Genomic DNA, 18,267 nt, shown 5'->3' with positions numbered 1-18,267 from the left:
TCAAGCGGCTGACAGGTGCTGATCAAGCGGCTGATAGGCGCTGATCAAGGGGCTGACAGGTGCTGATCAACTGGCTGACAGGTGCTAATCAAGCGGCTGATAGGCACTCATCAAGCAGCTGGCAGGTGCTGATCAAGTGGCTGATAGGCCCTGATCAAACTTCTGACAGGTGCTGGTCAAGCGGCTGAGAGGCACTTATCGCGCGGCTGTGTAGGCGCTTTTCAATCAGCTGATTGGGCACTGGTCAAGTGGCTGACAGGCACTGATGAAGTGGTTGACCAGGCGCTGAATGACCAGCAGAGCAGGAAATGATCAAGCGGCTGACAGGCGCTGATCAACCGGCTGAGGGTCACGGATCACGTGGCTGAGTAGGAACTGATCACGCAGCAAAGTGGTCGCTGATCAAGCAGTTGACAGGTGCTGATAGAGTGGCTGACAGGTGCTGATAAAGTGGCTGACAGGTACTGATCAAGCCGTTGAGTAGGCACTGATCGCGCAGCTGATTAGGCGATGATAAAGCGGCTGACAGGCGCTGATGAAGTGGCTGACAGGTGCTGATAAAGTCGTTGACAGATGTTGATCTAGCGGCTAATAATCGCTGATCAAGGGGCTGACAGGTGCTGTTAAATCTTTGACAGATGCTGATCTGGCGGCTGATCATCGCTGATCAAGCGGCTGACAGTAATTCTCAATCGGCTGTCAGGCACATATCGCACGGCTGAGTAGGCAGTGATCGCGGGGTTGAGTAGGCACAGATCATGCGGCTGAGGCGAGCATCGCATGGCTCAGTAAATACTGATAGCGAAGCTAATTAGGTGTTGATCAAGTGGTGTATAGGAGCTTGTCAAGCGGCTGACAGGTGCTGATCACGCTGCTGAATAGGCGCTGATGGAGGGGGTGATTAGGCGCTGATCAAGCGCCTGACAGTCTCTGCTCATGCGGCTGGCAGACTATGATCACGCGTCTGTGTAGGGGCTGATTCGCGGCTGAGTAGGCGCTGATAGCCCAGCTGAGAAGGCAATGATCAAGCAGCTGACGGGCACTGATGAAGCCGGTTATATGTGCTGATCAAGTGGCTGACAGGTGCTGATCAAGTCGTTGACAGATCTTGATCTAGCGGCTGATAATCGCTGATCAAGCAGCTGACAGGCGCTGATCAAGCGGCTGAAAGGTGCTGATAAAGTCGTTAATAGATGCTGATCTAGCGGCTGATAATCGCTGATCAAGCGACTGACAGTACTTCTCAATCGGCTTTCAGGCACATATCGCATGGCTGAGTAGACATTGATCGCGGGGCTGAGTAGGCACAGATCATGCGGCTGAGGCGATGATCGCATGGCTCAGTAAATACTGATAGCGAAGCTAATTAGGTGTTGATCAAGTGGTGTATAGGAGCTTGTCAAGAGGCTGACAGGTGCTGATCACGCCGCTGAATATGCGCTGATCGAGGGGGTGATTAGGCGCTGATCAAGTGTCTGACAGTCTCTGATCAAGCGGCTTACAGACTATGATCACGCGGCTGTTTAGGGGCTGATTCGCAGATGAGTAGGCATTGATCCCGCAGCTGAGAAGGCAATGATCAAGAGGCTGTCAGGTGCTGTTTAAGCGGCTTTCAGGTGCTGATCAAGCAGCTGACAGGTGCTGATCAACTGGCTGACAGTGGCTAATGAAGCGGCTGACAGCCGCTGATCAACTGGCTGACAGTTGCTAATGAAGCGGCTGAAAGGTTTTGATCAACATGCTGACAGGTGCTGATTAAGCGGCTGACAGGTGCTGATAAAGCTGCTGACATGTGCTGATCAAGCTGCTGACAGGTGTTTAACAAGCATCTAACAATTGCTGATCAACTGGCTGACAGGGGCTAATCAAGCCACTGATAGGCGCTTATCAAGCGGCTGACAGGTGCTGGTCAACTGGCTGACAGGTGCTAATCAAGCGGCTGATAGGCACTCATCAAGCGGCTGACAGGTGCTGATCAAGCGGCTGATAGGCGCTGATCAAGGGGCTGACAGGTGCTGATCAACTGGCTGACAGGTGCTAATCAAGCGGCTGATAGGCACTCATCAAGCAGCTGGCAGGTGCTGATCAAGTGGCTGATAGGCCCTGATCAAACTTCTGACAGGTGCTGGTCAAGCGGCTGAGAGGCACTTATTGCGCGGCTGTGTAGGCGCTTTTCAATCAGCTGATTGGGCACTGGTCAAGTGGCTGACAGGCACTGATGAAGTGGTTGACCAGGCGCTGAATGACCAGCAGAGCAGGAAATGATCAAGCGGCTGACAGGCGCTGATCAACCGGCTGAGGGTCACGGATCACGTGGCTGAGTAGGAACTGATCACGCAGCAAAGTGGTCGCTGATCAAGCAGTTGACAGGTGCTGATAGAGTGGCTGACAGATGCTGATAAAGTGGCTGACAGGTACTGATCAAGCCGTTGAGTAGGCGCTGATCGCGCAGCTGATTAGGCGATGATAAAGCGGCTGACAGGCGCTGATGAAGTGGCTGACAGGTGCTGATAAAGTCGTTGACAGATGTTGATCTAGCGGCTAATAATCGCTGATCAAGGGGCTGACAGGTGCTGTTAAATCTTTGACAGATGCTGATCTGGCGGCTGATAATCGCTGATCAAGCGGCTGACAGTAATTCTCAATCGGCTGTCAGGCACATATCGCACGGCTGAGTAGGCAGTGATCGCGGGGTTGAGTAGGCACAGATCATGCGGCTGAGGCGAGCATCGCATGGCTCAGTAAATACTGATAGCGAAGCTAATTAGGTGTTGATCAAGTGGTGTATAGGAGCTTGTCAAGCGGCTGACAGGTGCTGATCACGCTGCTGAATAGGCGCTGATCGAGGGGGTGATTAGGCGCTGATCAAGCGTCTGACAGTCTCTGATCAAGCGGCCGACAGACTATGATCACCCGGCAGTGTAGGGGCTGTTTCTCGGCTAAGTAGGCATTGATGGCGCAGCTGAGAAGGCACTGATCAAGCGGCTGGCAGCACTGTTTAAGCGGCTTACAGGTGCTGATCAAGCAGCTGACAGGTGCTGATCAATTGGCTGACAGTTGCTAATGAAGCGGCTGACAGGTGTTGATCAACATGCTGACAGGTGCTAATCAAGCAGCTGATAGGTGCTGATAAAGCTGCTGACAGGTGCTGATCAAGCTGCTGACAGGTGCTGATTAAGCGGCTGACAGGTGCTAATCAACTGGCTGACAGGTGCTAATCAAGCAGCTGATAGGCGCTGATCAAGTGGCTCTCAGGTGCTGATCAACTGGCTGAGAAGTGTTAATTAAGCAGCTGATAGGCGCTGATCAAGCGTCTGAAAGGTGCTGATAAAGAAGTTGACAGATGCTGATCTAGCGGTTGATGATCGCTGATCTAGCGGCTGATTATCGCTGATCAAGCGAGTGACAGTACTTCTCAATCGGATGTCAGGCACATATCGCACGGCTGAGTAGGCACTGATCGCGGGGCTGAGTAGGCACAGATCATGCAGCTGAGGCCATGATCGCATGGCTCAGGAAATACTGAGAGTGAAGCTAATAAGGTGTTGATCAAGTGGTGTATAAGTTCTTGTCAAGCGCCTGACAGGTGCTGATCGCCCTGCTCAATAGGCGCTGATGGAGGGGGTGATTAGGCGCTGATCAAGCGCCTGACAGTCTCTGCTCAAGCGGCTGGCAGACTATGATCACGCGTCTGTGTAGGGGCTGATTCGCGGCTGAGTAGGCGCTGATAGCCCAGCTGAGAAGGCAATGATCAAGCAGCTGACGGGCACTGATGAAGCCGGTTATATGTGCTGATCAAGCAGCTGACAGGTGCTGATCAACTGGCTGAGAGGTGCTAATGAAGCGGCTGACAGGTGTTGATCAACATGCTGACAGGTGCTAATCAAGCAGCTGATAGGTGCTGATAAAGCTGCTGACAGGTGCTGATCAAGCGGCTGACAGGTGCTGATCAACTGGCTGACAGATTCTGATCAAGCGGCTGAGTAGGCGCTGATCGCGCAGCTGATTAGGCAATGATAAAGTGGCTGACAGGCGCTGATCAAGTGGCTGACAGGTGCTGATCAAGTCGTGACAGGTCTTGATCTAGCGGCTGATAATCGCTGATCAAGCAGCTGACAGGCGCTGATCAAGCGGCTGAAAGGTGCTATAAAGTCGTTAATAGATGCTGATCTAGCGGCTGATAATCGCTGATCAAGCGACTGACAGTACTTCTCAATCGGATTTCAGGCACATATCGCATGGCTGAGTAGACATTGATCGCGGGGCTGAGTAGGCACAGATCATGCGGCTGAGGCGATGATCGCATGGCTCAGTAAATACTGATAGCGAAGCTAATTAGGTGTTGATCAAGTGGTGTATAGGAGCTTGTCAAGCGGCTGACAGGTGCTGATCACGCCGCTGAATAGGCGCTGATCGAGGGGGTGATTAGGCGCTGATCAAGTGTCTGACAGTCTCTGATCAAGCGGCTTACAGACTATGATCACGCGGCTGTTTAGGGGCTGATTCGCAGATGAGTAGGCATTGATCCCGCAGCTGAGAAGGCAATGATCAAGAGGCTGTCAGGTGCTGTTTAAGCGGCTTTCAGGTGCTGATCAAGCAGCTGACAGGTGCTGATCAACTGGCTGACAGTGGCTAATGAAGCGGCTGACAGCCGCTGATCAACCGGCTGACAGTTGCTAATGAAGCGGCTGAAAGGTTTTGATCAACATGCTGACAGGTGCTGATTAAGCGGCTGACAGGTGCTGATAAAGCTGCTGACAGGTGCTGATCAAGCTGCTGACAGGTGTTTAACAAGCATCTAACAATTGCTGATCAACTGGCTGACAGGGGCTAATCAAGCCACTGATAGGCGCTTATCAAGCGGCTGACAGGTGCTGGTCAACTGGCTGACAGGTGCTAATCAAGCGGCTGATAGGCACTCATCAAGCGGCTGACAGGTGCTGATCAAGCGGCTGATAGGCGCTGATCAAGGGGCTGACAGGTGCTGATCAACTGGCTGACAGGTGCTAATCAAGCGGCTGATAGGCACTCATCAAGCAGCTGGCAGGTGCTGATCAAGTGGCTGATAGGCCCTGATCAAACTTCTGACAGGTGCTGGTCAAGCGGCTGAGAGGCACTTATCGCGCGGCTGTGTAGGCGCTTTTCAATCAGCTGATTGGGCACTGGTCAAGTGGCTGACAGGCACTGATGAAGTGGTTGACCAGGCGCTGAATGACGAGCAGAGCAGGAAATGATCAAGCGGCTGACAGGCGCTGATCAACCGGCTGAGGGTCACGGATCACGTGGCTGAGTAGGAACTGATCACGCAGCAAAGTGGTCGCTGATCAAGCAGTTGACAGGTGCTGATAGAGTGGCTGACAGGTGCTGATAAAGTGGCTGACAGGTACTGATCAAGCCGTTGAGTAGGCGCTGATCGCGCAGCTGATTAGGCGATGATAAAGTGGCTGACAGGCGCTGATGAAGTGGCTGACAGGTGCTGATAAAGTCGTTGACAGATGTTGATCTAGCGGCTAATAATCGCTGATCAAGGGGCTGACAGGTGCTGTTAAATCTTTGACAGATGCTGATCTGGCGGCTGATAATCGCTGATCAAGCGGCTGACAGTAATTCTCAATCGGCTGTCAGGCACATATCGCACGGCTGAGTAGGCAGTGATCGCGGGGTTGAGTAGGCACAGATCATGCGGCTGAGGCGAGCATCGCATGGCTCAGTAAATACTGATAGCGAAGCTAATTAGGTGTTGATCAAGTGGTGTATAGGAGCTTGTCAAGCGGCTGACAGGTGCTGATCACGCTGCTGAATAGGCGCTGATCGAGGGGGTGATTAGGCGCTGATCAAGCGTCTGACAGTCTCTGATCAAGCGGCCGACAGACTATGATCACCCGGCAGTGTAGGGGCTGTTTCTCGGCTAAGTAGGCATTGATGGCGCAGCTGAGAAGGCACTGATCAAGCGGCTGGCAGCACTGTTTAAGCGGCTTACAGGTGCTGATCAAGCAGCTGACAGGTGCTGATCAACTGGCTGACAGTTGCTAATGAAGCGGCTGACAGGTGTTGATCAACATGCTGACAGGTGCTAATCAAGCAGCTGATAGGTGCTGATAAAGCTGCTGACAGGTGCTGATCAAGCGGCTGACAGGTGCTGATTAAGCGGCTGACAGGTGCTAATCAACTGGCTGACAGGTGCTAATCAAGCAGCTGATAGGCGCTGATCAAGCGGCTCTCAGGTGCTGATCAACTGGCTGAGAAGTGTTAATTAAGCAGCTGATAGGCGCTGATCAAGCGTCTGAAAGGTGCTGATAAAGTAGTTGACAGATGCTGATCTAGCGGTTGATGATCGCTGATCTAGCGGCTGATTATCACTGATCAAGCGAGTGACAGTACTTCTCAATCGGATGTCAGGCACATATCGCACGGCTGAGTAGGCACTGATCGCGGGGCTGAGTAGGCACAGATCATGCAGCTGAGGCCATGATCGCATGGCTCAGGAAATACTGAGAGTGAAGCTAATAAGGTGTTGATCAAGTGGTGTATAAGTTCTTGTCAAGCGCCTGACAGGTGCTGATCGCCCTGCTCAATAGGCGCTGATGGAGGGGGTGATTAGGCGCTGATCAAGCGCCTGACAGTCTCTGCTCAAGCGGCTGGCAGACTATGATCACGCGTCTGTGTAGGGGCTGATTCGCGGCTGAGTAGGCGCTGATAGCCCAGATGAGAAGGCAATGATCAAGCAGCTGACGGGCACTGATGAAGCCGGTTATATGTGCTGATCAAGCAGCTGACAGGTGCTGATCAACTGGCTGAGAGGTGCTAATGAAGCGGCTGACAGGTGTTGATCAACATGCTGACAGGTGCTAATCAAGCAGCTGATAGGTGCTGATAAAGCTGCTGACAGGTGCTGATCAAGCGGCTGACAGGTGCTGATCAACTGGCTGACAGATTCTGATCAAGCGGCTGAGTAGGCGCTGATCACGCAGCTGATTAGGCAATGATAAAGTGGCTGACAGGCGCTGGTCAAGTGGCTGACAGGTGCTGATCAAGTCGTCGACAGATCTTGATCTAGCGGCTGATAATCGCTGATCAAGCGACTGACAGTACTTCTCAATCGGCTTTCAGGCACATATCGCATGGCTGAGTAGACATTGATCGCGGGGCTGAGTAGGCACAGATCATGCGGCTGAGGCGATGATCGCATGGCTCAGTAAATACTGATAGCGAAGCTAATTAGGTGTTGATCAAGTGGTGTATAGGAGCTTGTCAAGCGGCTGACAGGTGCTGATCACGCCGCTGAATATGCGCTGATCGAGGGGGTGATTAGGCGCTGATCAAGTGTCTGACAGTCTCTGATCAAGCGGCTTACAGACTATGATCACGCGGCTGTTTAGGGGCTGATTCGCAGATGAGTAGGCATTGATCCCGCAGCTGAGAAGGCAATGATCAAGAGGCTGTCAGGTGCTGTTTAAGCGGCTTTCAGGTGCTGATCAAGCAGCTGACAGGTGCTGATCAACTGGCTGACAGTGGCTAATGAAGCGGCTGACAGCCGCTGATCAACTGGCTGACAGTTGCTAATGAAGCGGCTGAAAGGTTTTGATCAACATGCTGACAGGTGCTGATTAAGCGGCTGACAGGTGCTGATAAAGCTGCTGACAGGTGCTGATCAAGCTGCTGACAGGTGTTTAACAAGCATCTAACAATTGCTGATCAACTGGCTGACAGGGGCTAATCAAGCCACTGATAGGCGCTTATCAAGCGGCTGACAGGTGCTGGTCAACTGGCTGACAGGTGCTAATCAAGCGGCTGATAGGCACTCATCAAGCGGCTGACAGGTGCTGATCAAGCGGCTGATAGGCGCTGATCAAGGGGCTGACAGGTGCTGATCAACTGGCTGACAGGTGCTAATCAAGCGGCTGATAGGCACTCATCAAGCAGCTGGCAGGTGCTGATCAAGTGGCTGATAGGCCCTGATCAAACTTCTGACAGGTGCTGGTCAAGCGGCTGAGAGGCACTTATCGCGCGGCTGTGTAGGCGCTTTTCAATCAGCTGATTGGGCACTGGTCAAGTGGCTGACAGGCACTGATGAAGTGGTTGACCAGGCGCTGAATGACCAGCAGAGCAGGAAATGATCAAGCGGCTGACAGGCGCTGATCAACCGGCTGAGGGTCACGGATCACGTGGCTGAGTAGGAACTGATCACGCAGCAAAGTGGTCGCTGATCAAGCAGTTGACAGGTGCTGATAGAGTGGCTGACAGGTGCTGATAAAGTGGCTGACAGGTACTGATCAAGCCGTTGAGTAGGCGCTGATCGCGCAGCTGATTAGGCGATGATAAAGCGGCTGACAGGCGCTGATGAAGTGGCTGACAGGTGCTGATAAAGTCGTTGACAGATGTTGATCTAGCGGCTAATAATCGCTGATCAAGGGGCTGACAGGTGCTGTTAAATCTTTGACAGATGCTGATCTGGCGGCTGATAATCGCTGATCAAGCGGCTGACAGTAATTCTCAATCGGCTGTCAGGCACATATCGCACGGCTGAGTAGGCAGTGATCGCGGGGTTGAGTAGGCACAGATCATGCGGCTGAGGCGAGCATCGCATGGCTCAGTAAATACTGATAGCGAAGCTAATTAGGTGTTGATCAAGTGGTGTATAGGAGCTTGTCAAGCGGCTGACAGGTGCTGATCACGCTGCTGAATAGGCGCTGATCGAGGGGGTGATTAGGCGCTGATCAAGCGTCTGACAGTCTCTGATCAAGCGGCCGACAGACTATGATCACCCGGCAGTGTAGGGGCTGTTTCTCGGCTAAGTAGGCATTGATGGCGCAGCTGAGAAGGCACTGATCAAGCGGCTGGCAGCACTGTTTAAGCGGCTTACAGGTGCTGATCAAGCAGCTGACAGGTGCTGATCAACTGGCTGACAGTTGCTAATGAAGCGGCTGACAGGTGTTGATCAACATGCTGACAGGTGCTAATCAAGCAGCTGATAGGTGCTGATAAAGCTGCTGACAGATGCTGATCAAGCTGCTGACAGGTGCTGATTAAGCGGCTGACAGGTGCTAATCAACTGGCTGACAGGTGCTAATCAAGCAGCTGATAGGCGCTGATCAAGCGGCTCTCAGGTGCTGATCAACTGGCTGAGAAGTGTTAATTAAGCAGCTGATAGGCGCTGATCAAGCGTCTGAAAGGTGCTGATAAAGTAGTTGACAGATGCTGATCTAGCGGTTGATGATCGCTGATCTAGCGGCTGATTATCACTGATCAAGCGAGTGACAGTACTTCTCAATCGGATGTCAGGCACATATCGCACGGCTGAGTAGGCACTGATCGCGGGGCTGAGTAGGCACAGATCATGCAGCTGAGGCCATGATCGCATGGCTCAGGAAATACTGAGAGTGAAGCTAATAAGGTGTTGATCAAGTGGTGTATAAGTTCTTGTCAAGCGCCTGACAGGTGCTGATCGCCCTGCTCAATAGGCGCTGATGGAGCGGGTGATTAGGCGCTGATCAAGCGCCTGACAGTCTCTGCTCAAGCGGCTGGCAGACTATGATCACGCGTCTGTGTAGGGGCTGATTCGCGGCTGAGTAGGCGCTGATAGCCCAGCTGAGAAGGCAATGATCAAGCAGCTGATGGGCACTGATGAAGCCGGTTATATGTGCTGATCAAGCAGCTGACAGGTGCTGATCAACTGGCTGAGAGGTGCTAATGAAGCGGCTGACAGGTGTTGATCAACATGCTGACAGGTGCTAATCAAGCAACTGATAGGTGCTGATAAAGCTGCTGACAGGTGCTGATCAAGCGGCTGACAGGTGCTGATCAACTGGCTGACAGATTCTGATCAAGCGGCTGAGTAGGCGCTGATCGCGCAGCTGATTAGGCAATGATAAAATGGCTGACAGGCGCTGATAAAGTGGCTGACAGTCGCTGATCAAGTGGCTGACAGGTGCTGATCAAGTCGTTGACAGATCTTGATCTAGCGGCTGATAATCGCTGATCAAGCAGCTGACAGGCGCTGATCAAGCGGCTGAAAGGTGCTGATAAAGTCGTTAATAGATGCTGATCTAGCGGCTGATAATCGCTGATCAAGCGACTGACAGTACTTCTCAATCGGCTTTCAGGCACATATCGCATGGCTGAGTAGACATTGATCGCGGGGCTGAGTAGGCACAGATCATGCGGCTGAGGCGATGATCGCATGGCTCAGTAAATACTGATAGCGAAGCTAATTAGGTGTTGATCAAGTGGTGTATAGGAGCTTGTCAAGAGGCTGACAGGTGCTGATCACGCCGCTGAATATGCGCTGATCGAGGGGGTGATTAGGCGCTGATCAAGTGTCTGACAGTCTCTGATCAAGCGGCTTACAGACTATGATCACGCGGCTGTTTAGGGGCTGATTCGCAGATGAGTAGGCATTGATCCCGCAGCTGAGAAGGCAATGATCAAGAGGCTGTCAGGTGCTGTTTAAGCGGCTTTCAGGTGCTGATCAAGCAGCTGACAGGTGCTGATCAACTGGCTGACAGTGGCTAATGAAGCGGCTGACAGCCGCTGATCAACTGGCTGACAGTTGCTAATGAAGCGGCTGAAAGGTTTTGATCAACATGCTGACAGGTGCTGATTAAGCGGCTGACAGGTGCTGATAAAGCTGCTGACAGGTGCTGATCAAGCTGCTGACAGGTGTTTAACAAGCATCTAACAATTGCTGATCAACTGGCTGACAGGGGCTAATCAAGCGGCTGATAGGCGCTGATCAAGGGGCTGACAGGTGCTGATCAACTGGCTGACAGGTGCTAATCAAGCGGCTGATAGGCACTCATCAAGCAGCTGGCAGGTGCTGATCAAGTGGCTGATAGGCCCTGATCAAACTTCTGACAGGTGCTGGTCAAGCGGCTGAGAGGCACTTATCGCGCGGCTGTGTAGGCGCTTTTCAATCAGCTGATTGGGCACTGGTCAAGTGGCTGACAGGCACTGATGAAGTGGTTGACCAGGCGCTGAATGACCAGCAGAGCAAGAAATGATCAAGCGGCTGACAGGCGCTGATCAACCGGCTGAGGGTCACGGATCACGTGGCTGAGTAGGAACTGATCACGCAGCAAAGTGGTCACTGATCAAGCAGTTGACAGGTGCTGATAGAGTGGCTGACAGGTGCTGATAAAGTGGCTGACAGGTACTGATCAAGCCGTTGAGTAGGCGCTGATCGCGCAGCTGATTAGGCGATGATAAAGCGGCTGACAGGCGCTGATGAAGTGGCTGACAGGTGCTGATAAAGTCGTTGACAGATGTTGATCTAGCGGCTAATAATCGCTGATCAAGGGGCTGACAGGTGCTGTTAAATCTTTGACAGATGCTCATCTGGCGGCTGATAATCGCTGATCAAGCGGCTGACAGTAATTCTCAGTCGGCTGTCAGGCACATATCGCACGGCTGAGTAGGCAGTGATCGCGGGGTTGAGTAGGCACAGATCATGCGGCTGAGGCGAGCATCGCATGGCTCAGTAAATACTGATAGCGAAGCTAATTAGGTGTTGATCAAGTGGTGTATAGGAGCTTGTCAAGCGGCTGACAGGTGCTGATCACGCCGCTGAATATGCGCTGATCGAGGGGGTGATTAGGCGCTGATCAAGTGTCTGACAGTCTCTGATCAAGCGGCTTACAGACTATGATCACGCGGCTGTTTAGGGGCTGATTCGCAGATGAGTAGGCATTGATCCCGCAGCTGAGAAGGCAATGATCAAGAGGCTGTCAGGTGCTGTTTAAGCGGCTTTCAGGTGCTGATCAAGCAGCTGACAGGTGCTGATCAACTGGCTGACAGTGGCTAATGAAGCGGCTGACAGCCGCTGATCAACTGGCTGACAGTTGCTAATGAAGCGGCTGAAAGGTTTTGATCAACATGCTGACAGGTGCTGATTAAGCGGCTGACAGGTGCTGATAAAGCTGCTGACAGGTGCTGATCAAGCTGCTGACAGGTGTTTAACAAGCATCTAACAATTGCTGATCAACTGGCTGACAGGGGCTAATCAAGCCACTGGTAGGCGCTTATCAAGCGGCTGACAGGTGCTGGTCAAGTGGCTGACAGGTGCTAATCAAGCGGCTGATAGGCACTCATCAAGCGGCTGACAGGTGCTGATCAAGCGGCTGATAGGCGCTGATCAAGGGGCTGACAGGTGCTGATCAACTGGCTGACAGGTGCTAATCAAGCGGCTGATAGGCACTCATCAAGCAGCTGGCAGGTGCTGATCAAGTGGCTGATAGGCCCTGATCAAACTTCTGACAGGTGCTGGTCAAGCGGCTGAGAGGCACTTATCGCGCGGCTGTGTAGGCGCTTTTCAATCAGCTGATTGGGCACTGGTCAAGTGGCTGACAGGCACTGATGAAGTGGTTGACCAGGCGCTGAATGACCAGCAGAGCAGGAAATGATCAAGCGGCTGACAGGCGCTGATCAACCGGCTGAGTGTCACGGATCACGTGGCTGAGTAGGAACTGATCACGCAGCAAAGTGGTCGCTGATCAAGCAGTTGACAGGTGCTGATAGAGTGGCTGACAGGTGCTGATAAAGTGGCTGACAGGTACTGATCAAGCCGTTGAGTAGGCGCTGATCGCGCAGCTGATTAGGCGATGATAAAGCGGCTGACAGGCGCTGATGAAGTGGCTGACAGGTGCTGATAAAGTCGTTGACAGATGTTGATCTAGCGGCTAATAATCGCTGATCAAGGGGCTGACAGGTGCTGTTAAATCTTTGACAGATGCTGATCTGGCGGCTGATAATCGCTGATCAAGCGGCTGACAGTAATTCTCAATCGGCTGTCAGGCACATATCGCACGGCTGAGTAGGCAGTGATCGCGGGGTTGAGTAGGCACAGATCATGCGGCTGAGGCGAGCATCGCATGGCTCAGTAAATACTGATAGCGAAGCTAATTAGGTGTTGATCAAGTGGTGTATAGGAGCTTGTCAAGCGGCTGACAGGTGCTGATCACGCTGCTGAATAGGCGCTGATCGAGGGGGTGATTAGGCGCTGATCAAGCGTCTGACAGTCTCTGATCAAGCGGCCGACAGACTATGATCACCCGGCAGTGTAGGGGCTGTTTCTCGGCTAAGTAGGCATTGATGGCGCAGCTGAGAAGGCACTGATCAAGCGGCTGGCAGCACTGTTTAAGCGGCTTACAGGTGCTGATCAAGCAGCTGACAGGTGCTGATCAACTGGCTGACAGTTGCTAATGAAGCGGCTGACAGGTGTTGATCAACATGCTTACAGGTGCTAATCAAGCAGCTGATAGGTGCTGATAAAGCTGCTGACAGATGCTGATCAAGCTGCTGACAGGTGCTGATTAAGCGGCTGACAGGTGCTAATCAACTGGCTGACAGGTGCTAATCAAGCAGCTGATAGGCGCTGATCAAGCGGCTCTCAGGTGCTGATCAACTGGCTGAGAAGTGTTAATTAAGCAGCTGATAGGCGCTGATCAAGCGTCTGAAAGGTGCTGATAAAGTAGTTGACAGATGCTGATCTAGCGGTTGATGATCGCTGATCTAGCGGCTGATTATCACTGATCAAGCGAGTGACAGTACTTCTCAATCGGATGTCAGGCACATATCGCACGGCTGAGTAGGCACTGATCGCGGGGCTGAGTAGGCACAGATCATGCAGCTGAGGCCATGATCGCATGGCTCAGGAAATACTGAGAGTGAAGCTAATAAGGTGTTGATCAAGTGGTGTATAAGTTCTTGTCAAGCGCCTGACAGGTGCTGATCGCCCTGCTCAATAGGCGCTGATGGAGGGGGTGATTAGGCGCTGATCAAGCGCCTGACAGTCTCTGCTCAAGCGGCTGGCAGACTATGATCACGCGTCTGTGTAGGGGCTGATTCGCGGCTGAGTAGGCGCTGATAGCCCAGCTGAGAAGGCAATGATCAAGCAGCTGATGGGCACTGATGAAGCCGGTTATATGTGCTGATCAAGCAGCTGACAGGTGCTGATCAACTGGCTGAGAGGTGCTAATGAAGCGGCTGACAGGTGTTGATCAACATGCTGACAGGTGCTAATCAAGCAACAGATAGGTGCTGATAAAGCTGCTGACAGGTGCTGATCAAGCGGCTGACAGGTGCTGATCAACTGGCTGACAGATTCTGATCAAGCGGCTGAGTAGGCGCTGATCGCGCAGCTGATTAGGCAATGATAAAATGGCTGACAGGCGCTGATAAAGTGGCTGACAGTCGCTGATCAAGTGGCTGACAGGTGCTGATCAAGTCGTTGACAGATCTTGATCTAGCGGCTGATAATCGCTGATCAAGCAGCTGACAGGCGCTGATCAAGCGGCTGAAAGGTGCTGATAAAGTCGTTAATAGATGCTGATCTAGCGGCTGATAATCGCTGATCAAGCGACTGACAGTACTTCTCAATCGGCTTTCAGGCACATATCGCATGGCTGAGTAGACATTGATCGCGGGGCTGAGTAGGCACAGATCATGCGGCTGAGGCGATGATCGCATGGCTCAGTAAATACTGATAGCGAAGCTAATTAGGTGTTGATCAAGTGGTGTATAGGAGCTTGTCAAGCGGCTGACAGGTGCTGATCACGCCGCTGAATATGCGCTGATCGAGGGGGTGATTAGGGGCTGATCAAGTGTCTGACAGTGTCTGATCAAGCGGCTTACAGACTATGATCACGCGGCTGTTTAGGGGCTGATTCGCAGATGAGTAGGCATTGATCCCGCAGCTGAGAAGGCAATGATCAAGAGGCTGTCAGGTGCTGTTTAAGCGGCTTTCAGGTGCTGATCAAGCAGCTGACAGGTGCTGATCAACTGGCTGACAGTGGCTAATGAAGCGGCTGACAGCCGCTGATCAACTGGCTGACAGTTGCTAATGAAGCGGCTGAAAGGTTTTGATCAACATGCTGACAGGTGCTGATTAAGCGGCTGACAGGTGCTGATAAAGCTGCTGACAGGTGCTGATCAAGCTGCTGACAGGTGTTTAACAAGCATCTAACAATTGCTGATCAACTGGCTGACAGGGGCTAATCAAGCGGCTGATAGGCGCTGATCAAGGGGCTGACAGGTGCTGATCAACTGGCTGACAGGTGCTAATCAAGCGGCTGATAGGCACTCATCAAGCAGCTGGCAGGTGCTGATCAAGTGGCTGATAGGCCCTGATCAAACTTCTGACAGGTGCTGGTCAAGCGGCTGAGAGGCACTTATCGCGCGGCTGTGTAGGCGCTTTTCAATCAGCTGATTGGGCACTGGTCAAGTGGCTGACAGGCACTGATGAAGTGGTTGACCAGGCGCTGAATGACCAGCAGAGCAAGAAATGATCAAGCGGCTGACAGGCGCTGATCAACCGGCTGAGGGTCACGGATCACGTGGCTGAGTAGGAACTGATCACGCAGCAAAGTGGTCACTGATCAAGCAGTTGACAGGTGCTGATAGAGTGGCTGACAGGTGCTGATAAAGTGGCTGACAGGTACTGATCAAGCCGTTGAGTAGGCGCTGATCGCGCAGCTGATTAGGCGATGATAAAGCGGCTGACAGGCGCTGATGAAGTGGCTGACAGGTGCTGATAAAGTCGTTGACAGATGTTGATCTAGCGGCTAATAATCGCTGATCAAGGGGCTGACAGGTGCTGTTAAATCTTTGACAGATGCTGATCTGGCGGCTGATAATCGCTGATCAAGCGGCTGACAGTAATTCTCAGTCGGCTGTCAGGCACATATCGCACGGCTGAGTAGGCAGTGATCGCGGGGTTGAGTAGGCACAGATCATGCGGCTGAGGCGAGCATCGCATGGCTCAGTAAATACTGATAGCGAAGCTAATTAGGTGTTGATCAAGTGGTGTATAGGAGCTTGTCAAGCGGCTGACAGGTGCTGATCACGCTGCTGAATAGGCGCTGATCGAGGGGGTGATTAGGCGCTGATCAAGCGTCTGACAGTCTCTGATCAAGCGGCCGACAGACTATGATCACCCGGCAGTGTAGGGGCTGTTTCTCGGCTAAGTAGGCATTGATGGCGCAGCTGAGAAGGCACTGATCAAGCGGCTGGCAACACTGTTTAAGCGGCTTACAGGTGCTGATCAAGCAGCTGACAGGTGCTGATCAACTGGCTGACAGATTCTGATCAAGCGGCTGAGTAGGCGCTGATCGCGCAGCTGATTAGGCAATGATAAAGTGGCTGACAGGCGCTGATCAAGTAGCTGACAGGTGCTGATCAAGTCGTTGACAGATCTTGATCTAGCGGTTGATAATCGTTGATCAAGCAGCTGACAGGCGCTGATCAAGCGGCTGAAAGGTGCTGATAAAGTCGTTAATAGATGCTGATCTAGCGGCTGATAATTGCTGATCAAGCGACTGACAGTACTTCTCAATCGGCTTTCAGGCACATATCACATGGCTGAGTAGACATTGATCGCGGGGCTGAGTAGGCACAGATCATGCGGCTGAGGCGATGATCGCATGGCTCAGTAAATACTGATAGCGAAGCTAATTAGGTGTTGATCTAGTGGTGTATAGGAGCTTGTCAAGCGGCTGACAGGTGCTGATCACGCCGCTGAATATGCGCTGATCGAGGGGGTGATTAGGCGCTGATCAAGTGTCTGACAGTCTCTGATCAAGCGGCTTACAGACTATGATCACGCGGCTGTTTAGGGGCTGATTCAAAGATGAGTAGGCATTGATCCCGCAGCTGAGAAAGCAATGATCAAGAGGCTGTCAGGTGCTGTTTAAGCGGCTTTCAGGTGCTGATCAAGCAGCTGACAGGTGCTGATCAACTGGCTGACAGTGGCTAATGAAGCGGCTGACAGCCGCTGATCAACTGGCTGACAGTTGCTAATGAAGCGGCTGAAAGGTTTTGATCAACATGCTGACAGGTGCTGATTAAGCGGCTGACAGGTGCTGATAAAGCTGCTGACAGGTGCTGATCAAGCTGCTGACAGGTGTTTAACAAGCATCTAACAATTGCTGATCAACTGGCTGACAGGGGCTAATCAAGCCACTGATAGGCGCTTATCAAGCGGCTGACAGGTGCTGGTCAACTGGCTGACAGGTGCTAATCAAGCGGCTGATAGGCACTCATCAAGCGGCTGACAGGTGCTGATCAAGCGGCTGATAGGCGCTGATCAAGGGGCTGACAGGTGCTGATCACCTGGATGACAGGTGCTAATCAAGCGGCTGATAGGCACTCATCAAGCAGCTGGCAGGTGCTGATCAAGTGGCTGATAGGCCCTGATCAAACTTCTGACAGGTGCTGGTCAAGCGGCTGAGAGGCACTTATCGCGCGGCTGTGTAGGCGCTTTTCAATCAGCTGATTGGGCACTGGTCAAGTGGCTGACAGGCACTGATGAAGTGGTTGACCAGGCGCTGAATGACCAGCAGAGCAGGAAATGATCAAGCGGCTGACAGGCGCTGATCAACCGGCTGAGGGTCACGGATCACGTGGCTGAGTAGGAACTGATCACGCAGCAAAGTGGTCGCTGATCAAGCAGTTGACAGGTGCTGATAGAGTGGCTGACAGGTGCTGATAAAGTGGCTGACAGGTACTGATCAAGCCGTTGAGTAGGCGCTGATCGCGCAGCTGATTAGGCGATGATAAAGCGGCTGACAGGCGCTGATGAAGTGGCTGACAGGTGCTGATAAAGTCGTTGACAGATGTTGATCTAGCGGCTAATAATCGCTGATCAAGGGGCTGACAGGTGCTGTTAAATCTTTGACAGATGCTGATCTGGCGGCTGATAATCGCTGATCAAGCGGCTGACAGTAATTCTCAATCGGCTGTCAGGCACATATCGCACGGCTGAGTAGGCAGTGATCGCGGGGTTGAGTAGGCACAGATCATGCGGCTGAGGCGAGCATCGCATGGCTCAGTAAATACTGATAGCGAAGCTAATTAGGTGTTGATCAAGTGGTGTATAGGAGCTTGTCAAGCGGCTGACAGGTGCTGATCACGCTGCTGAATAGGCGCTGATCGAGGGGGTGATTAGGCACTGATCAAGCGTCTGACAGTCTCTGATCAAGCGGCCGACAGACTATGATCACCCGGCAGTGTAGGGGCTGTTTCTCGGCTAAGTAGGCATTGATGGCGCAGCTGAGAAGGCACTGATCAAGCGGCTGGCAGCACTGTTTAAGCGGCTTACAGGTGCTGATCAAGCAGCTGACAGGTGCTGATCAACTGGCTGACAGTTGCTAATGAAGCGGCTGACAGGTGTTGATCAACATGCTGACAGGTGCTAATCAAGCAGCTGATAGGTGCTGATAAAGCTGCTGACAGATGCTGATCAAGCTGCTGACAGGTGCTGATTAAGCGGCTGAC

This window comes from Bubalus kerabau, unplaced genomic scaffold, assembly GCF_029407905.1.
Source record: "Bubalus kerabau isolate K-KA32 ecotype Philippines breed swamp buffalo unplaced genomic scaffold, PCC_UOA_SB_1v2 scaffold_25, whole genome shotgun sequence".
NCBI classification, from domain to species: domain Eukaryota; kingdom Metazoa; phylum Chordata; class Mammalia; order Artiodactyla; family Bovidae; genus Bubalus; species Bubalus kerabau.
This window is presented reverse-complemented; position numbering follows the sequence as displayed.